The 10,589-nt window shown below is 47.6% G+C and overlaps 1 long non-coding RNA gene across 1 annotated transcript; it reads left to right on the top strand.

Annotated features, from left to right (window-relative positions):
- The first annotated feature begins 2,755 nt into the window (after positions 1 to 2,755).
- LOC146444832 (uncharacterized) lies at positions 2,756 to 8,674 on the top strand. The gene is made up of 2 exons (XR_014852612.1): positions 2,756 to 3,318; positions 6,412 to 8,674. It is a non-coding gene; the product is annotated as an uncharacterized LOC146444832 (long non-coding RNA).
- Positions 8,675 to 10,589: the final 1,915 nt, after the last annotated feature.

Raw genomic sequence — 10,589 nt, 5'->3', positions numbered from 1 at the left:
GGCAGGCAGGCAGGCTGGGATCAGCATCCAGCATGGTTCTCTGTCACCTCACCGGCACTCAGAGATGCTGCATAAGAGATGTGTTCCTGGATCCTCTTGGAGTCTGACCCAAGGCACTGAGTACCCTCAGCTCCTCAGGTTAGGAGGATGTAAGGATGCTTGGCAAATTGCACATCCAGCCATTTATTTCCTGGGAATAAATGGGGCAGCATTCCTTCATTAGGTTTTGCAAGAACAGACTTTTAGAGAAAATTAGTATTTCTAAATGTATTTTGGAAACTTACTCATCAAATGCTTTGCAGCTTCGGGCTCACCCACACCTGAAAAAGAAGTATCAAAAACTGAACAAGCAGAGAGGGAAAAAAAAAAAAAGAAAAGCAGAGGTTTTTCTCGGTTTCCCTGGCCAGGGCGTTGAGAGTGGCGATGCCATCTGCTGGCGACAGAAAGCCGGGACCCCTCGCGTCCCCGCAGCTTGCACTGCACAGCCTTCGGTGTCACTGTGGTGATTTTTACCAACGGGGTGTGCAGCCGTGGCACAGGGTGAGTGTCGCGGTGCGAGGCTGCAGAGTGGGATGATCAGTCGTCTGTGTCACAGGTGATCCCCATGGGAATGACTAACCCCTTGGGGAGCAGAGGTCTGTACACCTGCTGTCACAAGGTGTAAGAGGGTAATACTGTACGTCTGGGTTTGGGGGCAATGGGGAGATGCTGGGCAGGAGGATGCTCTCTGCTCAGGCATGGGTGATGTATTCCCAATTTCTTCCTCTGTGAGCCCCTAACACACGGCTTTGCATCAGTAGCAGCTGAGGTCCCCCTTGGTAATGCAGGGGCTCACAAGGAATGATACGAGGAGAAACTCAGAAACAAGCCCAGAAGAAGGGACTGGAAATCATGATCCTCCTGCCCCACCAGGTCTGCTGCCCACTCAGCAGCGTAGTCACACTCCTCTTATCCCTGCTCCTGTGTCTCTTAGCAGAGGGAAACAATTTCAACAGCCACATGGGCCCTTCCCTGACCTTACATAGCATGTCCAACCAGGTGAGAAACATCTCTGAGATGTTCACAGAAGCTGTAAAGCTCCTTATTCCTACACAGCTGCACCAGCCATGCTGGAAGGGAAGGTGGGCATCATGTCTGTGCCAGGGCCCTTCCTGTTTCATGGGCACACCTTCTCCTCCAATCTCCCAAAAACCATAGGAACCATACAACATTCTCTCTGGCCACCAGATCATTTTGGCCACAGGCAGCCAGTGCTGCTTAGGAGTTCATGTGCCTGTGTATTATTTTACCAAGCACACACATAGGGTCAGAGCTGGGACTGAACATGCTTCACTTCTCATCTTGCCCTGGGAGGGCTTGGTTGTGCCTCTCTCCCAAATGTTTTGAACAGAGTATGTTGCTAAAAAGTGGGGGGAGGTGTAAGAGGTAGGCTTGGAGAGGCAAATACAGTAATTCCAGAGCTAAAGAAGATTTGACCCTATTCAGTTTGCAATGCACCTTGGCACCTAGAGCCTTCCCGAACACCGTGCAGTGCCCTGTGAGGGGTGAGGCACACTCTGGCACAGTAAATGTGAGGCAGCTTCTTGTTCAGAACAAATAGTTCTGAAAGAAAGATTTGATGGTAAAGTACAATCTGCAAAGCTGCCAACCGCCAGGCAAGACTAGGAACTCTTGAGAGGGCTGTCCAGGGGCTCTCATCTGCGGTAGAAGCTGAAAAAATCCTGGGTCATACTTCCAGACTTCTCGGAAGTGACCTTCCCCTTGAAGGAATGCTTTGTGCTGAACACCGCAGAGCTGAATGAGAGGGAAGGAAAGAGTGGGGTGGCACAGCCAGGGGAGGAGGCAGCCCTGTGCAGCCAGTGGCCACAGTGCCACCATGCTCTTCTCCTGGGTCATAAATGGAACAGCAGGGAATCTGGAGCATGAAACTCCAGCACAGGGCAGGGGGCAGACACCCACCAAGTGACTCCCTCCTGCTGTGCTGGGTGACTGAAACTTCCCAGCAGGGCAATGCGTGCCCCTGCCCACCAGCCTGCTGCTTTTCACAATGGTCTTGAGACAGCTTGAGTATTCCGAGCTCCTGGGAAGCCCTGGGAGCTGAAAGCCTGGTTCTGCCCTCGCCACCACCTTCCTAGGATCAGGGTGGCACAGAGGAAAGGGAAGAGAAAAGCGATGCTTCATGCCTGGACAGAGACCGGCCAATCTCAAGAGGAAGCATAAAAAGTAGTTTCTGATTTAAAATACCCTTAAACAATTTCTTACTGCCCTGTCTCATTGGTATGGCTGTGATTAATGGCAACAGGCTCCTGCTTGGCAGCTGGGATAGCCACTCAGAAAAGTGAGAGGGAGTGTGTCAGGTGGAGACAGCTTCTTCCAGAGAAGCCAGGCTATGGCTTGGGCAGTCAGTGAACACAACCACTTAAGCTTTCTGTGAAACAGCAGCATCTCAGCTATGACTTCTGCAAAGAGCTCTGCTGAGGACTGGAGTGGGGTGACAGCCAGGCTGCTCCAGCACCATATACGCAGCACTGGAGCTGGGAGGGCAAGTCAGCTGCTCCAGAGATCACTATCAGTATCAGGCTGTTAATTCTGGTTGGAAGATACCCTGCATCAAGTCACAAGATAGGAAATGGGGACAGGAGAGGGGTCATGAACTGTTTAATTTCTTGCCTAACTCAGCTGAGGAAGCTGCAAAGAAGAACTTGCCATTCTTGTCCGTTTGCCCCAAGGCTGTGTGCAGCTGGGGAAAGAAGAAGTGAAAGGAACAACCTCCTGCTTGGGTACCAGAGGGGAGCATGGTGCTGATAGAATGCAAAGCTTAAGTCTGCAGCAACCAGGCCAAAAATGCACACATTAGGTAACAGCCCTGAGGCAGTCCTGCCTAACTGTACATGCAATGGGAACATGCAGTGCCAAGGGGATCTGAGCTAATTGCCCTTCCAGCCTGCACTCTGACCCTGGGCAAGTCTCTTCACCTCTGTGCTCTGTGTTGGTCTGCTCAGATTTCAAAACCTCCAGGCTCTCCCCACACGTTTCACACAGTGCCTCGGACTGCTGCAATCCCACTGGTAATAAACTGGCAGTGAGGTCTTTTGCAATGTCTGTCAGCCCTGACTGAGCAAGCCAAGCCCATTATAACCTTGCTCTCCTTCAAATGTTCTGTTTTGTACACTCTTCTTGAAATGTTTTGTTTTATACACCTCTTTCTGTGAAGTAACTCCTCATTGTGGCATCAGAGACCTGAAAAATCTGATTCCGGATAATCCTTCAAATCCTGATGATCTACTTTATGTCTTGGAAGCCAGGCCGTGTCTAGAGGTAAGTTGTTAATGGAAAAAAAGTCAGATCTCAGTTATTATTTAGTACCAATTGATTTAATTCCTCAATATTTTATCAGTTGTTTTCTCCTTTGTCATCTTAGTTTGCATAAATGAATGTCTGGAAGGACTCTCTCTCCCTCTTGATTAATGTTAGTTCCCTGTGCCTATTAGCTGCCCTCATCTTGCCTATTTTCTGAATGGTTATGAGTTAATTTAAAAAGAAAATGCAGAATTATTTTTGGTTCTGGTGGGTTGACCCTAGCTGGATGCCAGGTGTCCACCAAAGCCACTCTGTCATTCCCCTCCTCAACTGGGCTGGGAAGAGAAAATGTAATGAAAGGCTTGTGGGTTGAGGTAAGGGCAGGGAGAGATCACTCACTAATTACTGTCACAGGCCAAACAGGCTTGACTTGGGGATATGAGCTAAATTTATTACCAATAAAATCAGAGTAGGATAACGAGAAATAAATGCAAGTCTTAAAAACACCTTCCCACCGCACATTGCTGCTTCCCAGGCTTGACTTCACTCACAAATTCTCTGCCTCCTTCCCCCAGCAACGCGGTGGGACAGGGAATGGGGGCTGTGCTCCATTCATCACACATGGTTGCTGCTGCTCCTTCCTCCTCTGGGGGACTACTCTTCTTACTCTTCCTCTGCTCCAGTGTGGGGTCCCTCACACAGGAGACAGTCCTCCATGAACTTCTCCAATGTGAGTCCTTCCCACAAGCTGTAGTTCTTCACAAATTGCTCTAGCATGGGTGCAATCCTTCAGGATCTCACTGCTCCAGTGTGGGTCCCCACTAGGTCACAGGTCCTGTCAACAAACCTGCTCCAGTGTGAACTCCTCTCTCCATGGGTCCATAGTCCTGCCAGGAGTCTGCTCCAACATGGGCTTTGCACAGGGTCACAGCCTCCTATGGGCCTCCATCTGCACTGGAGTGGGGTCCTCCATGGAATCTGCTCCTTCATGGGCTGCTGGAGAATCTCTGCTCTGGCACCTGGAGCATCTCCTCTCCCTCCTTCTGCACAGACCTTGGTGTTTGCAGGGCTGTTCTTCTCACATATTCGCACTCCTGTCTGGCTGCAATTTCTGTTGTGCAGCTTTTTTCCACCACTTCTTTAACCTGCTACCCCAGAGGCACTACCACTCCCTCTGGCAGGCTTGGCTTTGGCCAGTGGCAGGTCTGTCTTGGATCTGGCTGTCATTGGCTCTGTTGGACATAGGGCATCTTCTCAGAGAAGCCCTGTAGCCCTCCTCTGTAGCTATGCAAACCCAATACATCAGTTTATAAATGTATCTAGTGGTATTATATATAATTACTCTGGACGCAAATAATGGCTCTTACACCACTTCATGACCAGATGAAGCATCCTCTGTTGGCACACTATAAAAGCTCTTACCCAGCCTAGCTCAGGCCCTGGTGTGCAGCACATTGTGCTTGGGAGAGGCACTGGCTGTCCTGAGACCTGGAGGCTCCTTCCACCTGGGCAGAGCTTAGTGGGCTCCAGCAGATGAGCTCCTGCAGCTCTGGCAGGCTCTTTCCCAGCAGAGCTGCCTATCTCCCTGCAGTGCTGCCATGCTCTGAGGCTGGAGCAGCCCTCAAAGGTCGGAGCAAACCCAGCACTGACATATAGTCAAAAACCAAGCAACTCCCCTCATGCAAACCAGGTGGAGGATGTGGAAAACCCATGGCCAAACTCTCTTGGGACTTTTTTCTTTCTAACCCAGCAATAACACCATAGAATTCAGTGAGGCTATCCCAGCTCTGAGAAGTCCTTCATTAGTGGGAAGGACAAATGAATATTTACATTCCTCCAGAGACAAAAATTATCGGCAGAGATGGATACAGCTGAATTGACATGGACATGCTATGCTTGCTTCTGCTAACCAGGGAATAAATGGGGTCACTGCAGTATCCTCCAAAAGCTTATCAGAAATGCTAGGGCCAGGGTGAGCAGGCTACCACACCTTTATACCAGTTGTCATTTAAATTGAGGATTTTTATTTAAATAGTGGGCAGTGACAGCTCCTCTTGGCTTTCCTTTGGGTACACCACAAACACCAGTTTTTTTCTTACAGCAACCTCCATTTCCTTGGTGAACTGGTTCTCCGGGTTCTGGTTCTTTGTGGGGCACTTTGCTCTCGTAACCAACAGCAGTGTTTGGGCAGCACCAGAGCACTGCCTGAGCTGCGCAGACACACAGAGAAGTGCCAAACAGTATTCACTTTATTGCTTGGTTTTCTCATGGGTTGGGCCTCATAATCCTGTAACTTGATCATTATTATTGGCAAATGGGCCTCTGGGCAGGCTTTCAAGTGAGGTGCTGACAACCAGAACCGCAAACCCTAAAATATTTATCTTTCCAGGACAAGCAAATACAGCCTGCCTTATTTCCAAACCATTTCCCTACACATCTCACTAAACCAGGTAAAAATGGATTTTGTTGACCGGCTTTATGTCGTCTTGGAAATTTACCCAGCAAATTGTTCTTACATCTGCTCCAGGACAAGCTCTGTTAAGTTACTCCAACTCTTTATTTTGGTGTAAATATTGGCATGCTTACCTCCAGGTCTGTGCCCTTTTCTCCCCTGAGTTTAGTTCAATTTGCCTTGTGTGTTGTGATCATATGGGAAAAGTGTTGAGGCAAAACCTAGGTTTCTGCCAAGTCTGTTAAACTGCTGTATTCCTGATGTTCCACAAGGAACCAGATCAGCCTTGGGCTGAGGGTCTCTGACACCTGCAACCCAGCCTGCTGGGAGGAAGCTGTGAGACCAACAAAAGCAGCTGTTAACCTCAGTGCTAAGTACAGTGCATCCAATGGAAACCCACTTCAAGAACCTTATTTACTGAGAAAGAGGTAAAATAAGCTCCCTTTTGTACCGCAGGGATTTGTTTGATTGCTAGAGAAAGAAACAAACCATGATTGCAGGTGAGAAGTGTCTTGGTCTGAGTGAAAGAGTATCAGATGGAGGTGGGAAAACCTTATTGAGAGAATTATCTCAGCTCATGAGAAGAGAGTAAAAGGATGTTAGAAAGAATCAGTGGCTCTGTTTTCTTTTCTTATTTATTCTTTTAAATTTTTTTACAGATAAGATCTGTGTCTCATCCCCAGTGCTAAACTCAGGGTATTGGACAAGACCTTCTCCATGCCTGTCACAGTGGGAGCTCTTGGAAGAGTTTTGCTTAGTGCAAAGTGAGTCCAGACCATCAGTGATCACTGGGCTCAGGGTCTTCTGCAGATGAAGGTGGAGCAGACAGAACCCCTTGCCAGGACGTGCTCAGCAGGCCACGGAAAGTAGCTCTGCTGTCATCTCTGCAGACCAAGATGCTTGTGGGGCCCTGGATCTGCTGGCTGGGGACCCTGATTCAATAAGGTGACACCTTCTTGCATTCAGCCAAAGAATCGCTTTCAGGGTATCATGAAGGAATATAATTTTGGGTTTGGCTTTGGAGTAATAGTCAAGGACTGGTTTAGGTGTAAATCTTCTGGAACAGCTGCATCTGAAAATTTTCACATTTGGGCAAGACTTGCACTGCTGTAAATCTCTATTACTCCATTGAGCAGGAGAGAATAGAACTAGATTTTACACTACAGATTTAACCAGGATGAGGGCCTGGCTGGATGATTAGTGTCTTTGCTCAACTCGCACTTTAATGGCACCAGATTTGCTGCTGAGTTATGTCACAGAGGCCAAGCACCTTGACCCCTCTCAACCTGAGCATCTGAAAATAGAGCAACCTCAGCTGAAATTCACCTCATGCAGCATCATCTCTCCTCTATAAGGCATCCTGTGTCTATCCATGATTAGCACAGAAAAACAGGCATGGGGAGAGCATTGGCTCAGTGACTGGACACTAATCCTGGCTGCACAAGAAACAAGATGTTCAGCTGAGGCTGAAAGAAACTTTCACGTGGTGCAAGTTAAAGTAACCCAAACTCAAGACCAGAGGTCATACTTGGAAATTGGGACTGTGGATTTTATCTCGGATGCCATTGCTGTGGCCACCAGGAACTCGATGGGAAGCATATGGACCATCAGACAGCAGACATGAAACCTAAGGGAAAGGAAACACTGATAAAAAAATGAACATAACTGATAATTTCTCAGTTAAGGAGTCACACTGATTACTCCAGCATCCTTGGCCTGCTGGTATTTTAATCAGAGGGTCCCACAAGCACATTGCACTTAATGTGCACTAAACACCCCAGCCAGGAATGCAGGCAGCAGAGACAGGAACACTCAAGGATGAAGTGCCTCTTAATGTGTTTTCCTGTTTAAACAAAACCATGTACTCGCTAAACACATCTACGGAAGGAGGCAGCAGCCCTTGGCAAGCCAGCCTACCTGCGGCACGCTCTTGGCGCATGTTTGCTCAGTGGGTTTGAGAAGTGTACCGAGTATATTGACATTATAAAGCCATGCTCACTGTGTGCCCTGAGAGGCAGGAGGGAGGGCTGCCCACCTAGTCGCTGGCCCCTGAGTTACTCCAAGCCAGCACATCATTATTTCTTTGCAAATAGCTGGTGCTTGGAAGAACTGGATTAATTCCCAGGCAAATTTAGAAAGAAATTAAGTTCTACCACTAATCAAAGATCCAATCACAAAGCAAACATGGGCAAAAGTACTCGAAGGATAGACAAAGACCTTGTGTGGCAGCTCACAAGCCCTGCCTGCTTGCAAAGAGACATCATTACCCAGGAGAGATTCTGTGGTTGATACGCAGCACCCAAAACAGTACCTGGTTCTCAGGGAAGTCACAAAGGTCTGCCTGAGGCAGAACAGATGCCCCACTACCTCTCTTCCTGCATGGAGGCCAAACCTTATTAACAGGCTTAAGAGTCTCATCCAACACATTCAATATCATCCTGCTTTTGGGACAAATCTAGGTAAAGGCAGGATGGCCAACTGTCAGCATCCATCCATTTCCTTCCCATTACAAAGCTGACATTTGAAGCTGACATTAAATCCTGCTATTTGGAAAAAAAAATCACGTACATGGCAATTTCTTTGTTTTTATTTTTGGTTATGGTACATGTCTCATGCTGACCAGTCCCAGATGCTCGCCCCGAAATCCTCATGCTGCTTTACTGAGGCTTTAAAACCACAGAAATTAGACATCTTTCACAAGCTCTTTGAAGCCTGATGTTCAGGACTTGGAGTTTCAAGTTTTCTTCTCTCACACAGAAGAGAGAAAGAAGAAGATGTAATGAAAACTTGCAATGCAGCTAAAGCTGCATGACTGCAGCATTTTGGTCCTTAACAAAAGCTCCAGATACTGGAATTCAAGATGAAATGAATGAGATTGACAACATTGTATTAAAAGCACAAAATACATTTTCACTCTTATTATTTTATTTCTCTCTGTGTGACTGTACTTGTGATGACAAATCCTCCCGTTTAGATAAGGAGCTGAGCTTTGAAGCCAGACCTAGAATTAGGTTTTGGTGTCTTTTCCTTCGTAGGGAACTCCACCTGTTTGGTTTGTCTCTTTCCACATTGAAAAGAAATATCCTCAAACCAGGCAAGTTCCACTTTTCCCCCAGATCTCTTTCAATTCCAGCTCGTTCTGGCTCAGTGCCTCTTTGTGCCATCCAAAGCTTTGCCTGCAATACAAAGAACAGAAAAAGAGAAATCCATTTAATTTAAAAATGACATAAAATAAAAAGTGCTTTGGAGGGCAGGTGTCAGAGCTGGGCACTGTTCTCACTGTCTGGCTCTTGTGAGTTTGTTAACCTTAAGGATTATTAACAGAAAATTCATTTCCTGTTCTTACACAGATTTCATCTGCCATTTGTGGAGGCTTGGGGTGGGTTTTTTTTCTATTTTGAAAATGTTTTCTCTTTTCTGTGTACCCTGATAAATTCCCATTACATCTCCTGAGAAAAAGTAATATCTCTATTAAAGGACAAGCTGTAGTGCTCTATGAAGCCTCACTAAGGCAGAGGGGCCCTTTCTCTGGGTTCTGCTCTCTATTCATCATGAGGATTCCCTGGCGGCTCTGGAGCTCCTAATTTTTGCTAAACCTGGTATAGTGTCTGTTGGAGGAATCAGTATGCATATGGGCATTTCTCCAAAGCTGCCTCCTTCAGCATAGAGCAAATTAAATTCAGTGTCAGTCCCAGGGCTCCTTCCCTCAGGGCCCTTTGAAAACCCCAGCTTTTAAGTCCTGCTTCAGCCTTGCAGCGGTTTACTGTAAAGCTTAACAAGCTTAATTTGTTTGGTTTTCTTTCTTTTTTTCCCTAGACTTAATTTGTCTCATAGCACTGTCTTCATCATATACCAAAAGCCTGTTTTGAGCAAAAAGTGTGGCAACATAATATGAACACACAGAGACCCCTAAAGTTGTCCTTCCTTAAGGTCTCCTAAAAATTATACATGTTTAGCAAAGGGAGGTAGGGGAAGTTTAATGAGCTGGCCTTTTAGGGATTTGAGCAGGGGGTGGTGAATAATAAAATTTAGGTGTGGGGTTATGGCTTTGGTGGTCTTAGGGTAACCAGTGAGAGAGGGGGGAAGAGGAACCTGCACATCTCCAGTGGAAGAGGGGGTGAGAAGTGAGCAAAGAGGGGGTGAAAGGGCACAAACCCTGTGCAGTGATGTGGCCACCACAGCAAAGGTGGGATTGGCCAGGGGCTTGGGATACTCATCACCTCACACTGGGCTTGTGTGCAGCAGCGCATGAGAAGTTTATGAATATAATTCCAGGGAGGATCTGTCTGAAGTGTAAGCACAGGCAATTTCCCTAATTAGGGGAAGTTCATTTAAACATGGAGATGAGCCAGAGCTAATCTCTGCATCCGGTTACCACTCTGCCTGGGAAATGCCGGCGCCTCCAGGCTCGAGCACTGCTGCACACTGAGCAGCCATCTGCCAGGGGCCCACGCTGCCGGACACAGCAGGGCACAGAGGAGAGGACAAGGTGTGAGGAGCAGGGCCGTGCTTTCCCCTCTGGCAGCTCTCAGCACACAGGTACTGATACAGAAACACCCACCCATTCCCCCAGAAAAATGGGATGGGTGGGTTACCCTCCCATTTTCACCACTGAAAGAGGGAAATGCAGGTCTGCAAGATCACTCCAGCTCCTTGTGCTGAAGGAGGATATGGAGAATTGAACCAGACTCCTACGTGCTGGGTGAGGAGGAGGAGGAGGGCTGGGGCTGAAAGAAGAGGTGACAGCCTCCCCACCAGCTGGCTCTTTCCAGCTGAAACACCTGACCTCTGATGGAAAAACTGAATTGACTCAGGGTGCTAAGAAAATTGCTGGTTA

This window comes from Lichenostomus cassidix, chromosome 1 (assembly GCF_008360975.1).
Source record: "Lichenostomus cassidix isolate B80296 chromosome 1, HeHo_3.0, whole genome shotgun sequence".
Classification (NCBI taxonomy): domain Eukaryota; kingdom Metazoa; phylum Chordata; class Aves; order Passeriformes; family Meliphagidae; genus Lichenostomus; species Lichenostomus cassidix.
This window is presented reverse-complemented; position numbering and strand designations above follow the sequence as displayed.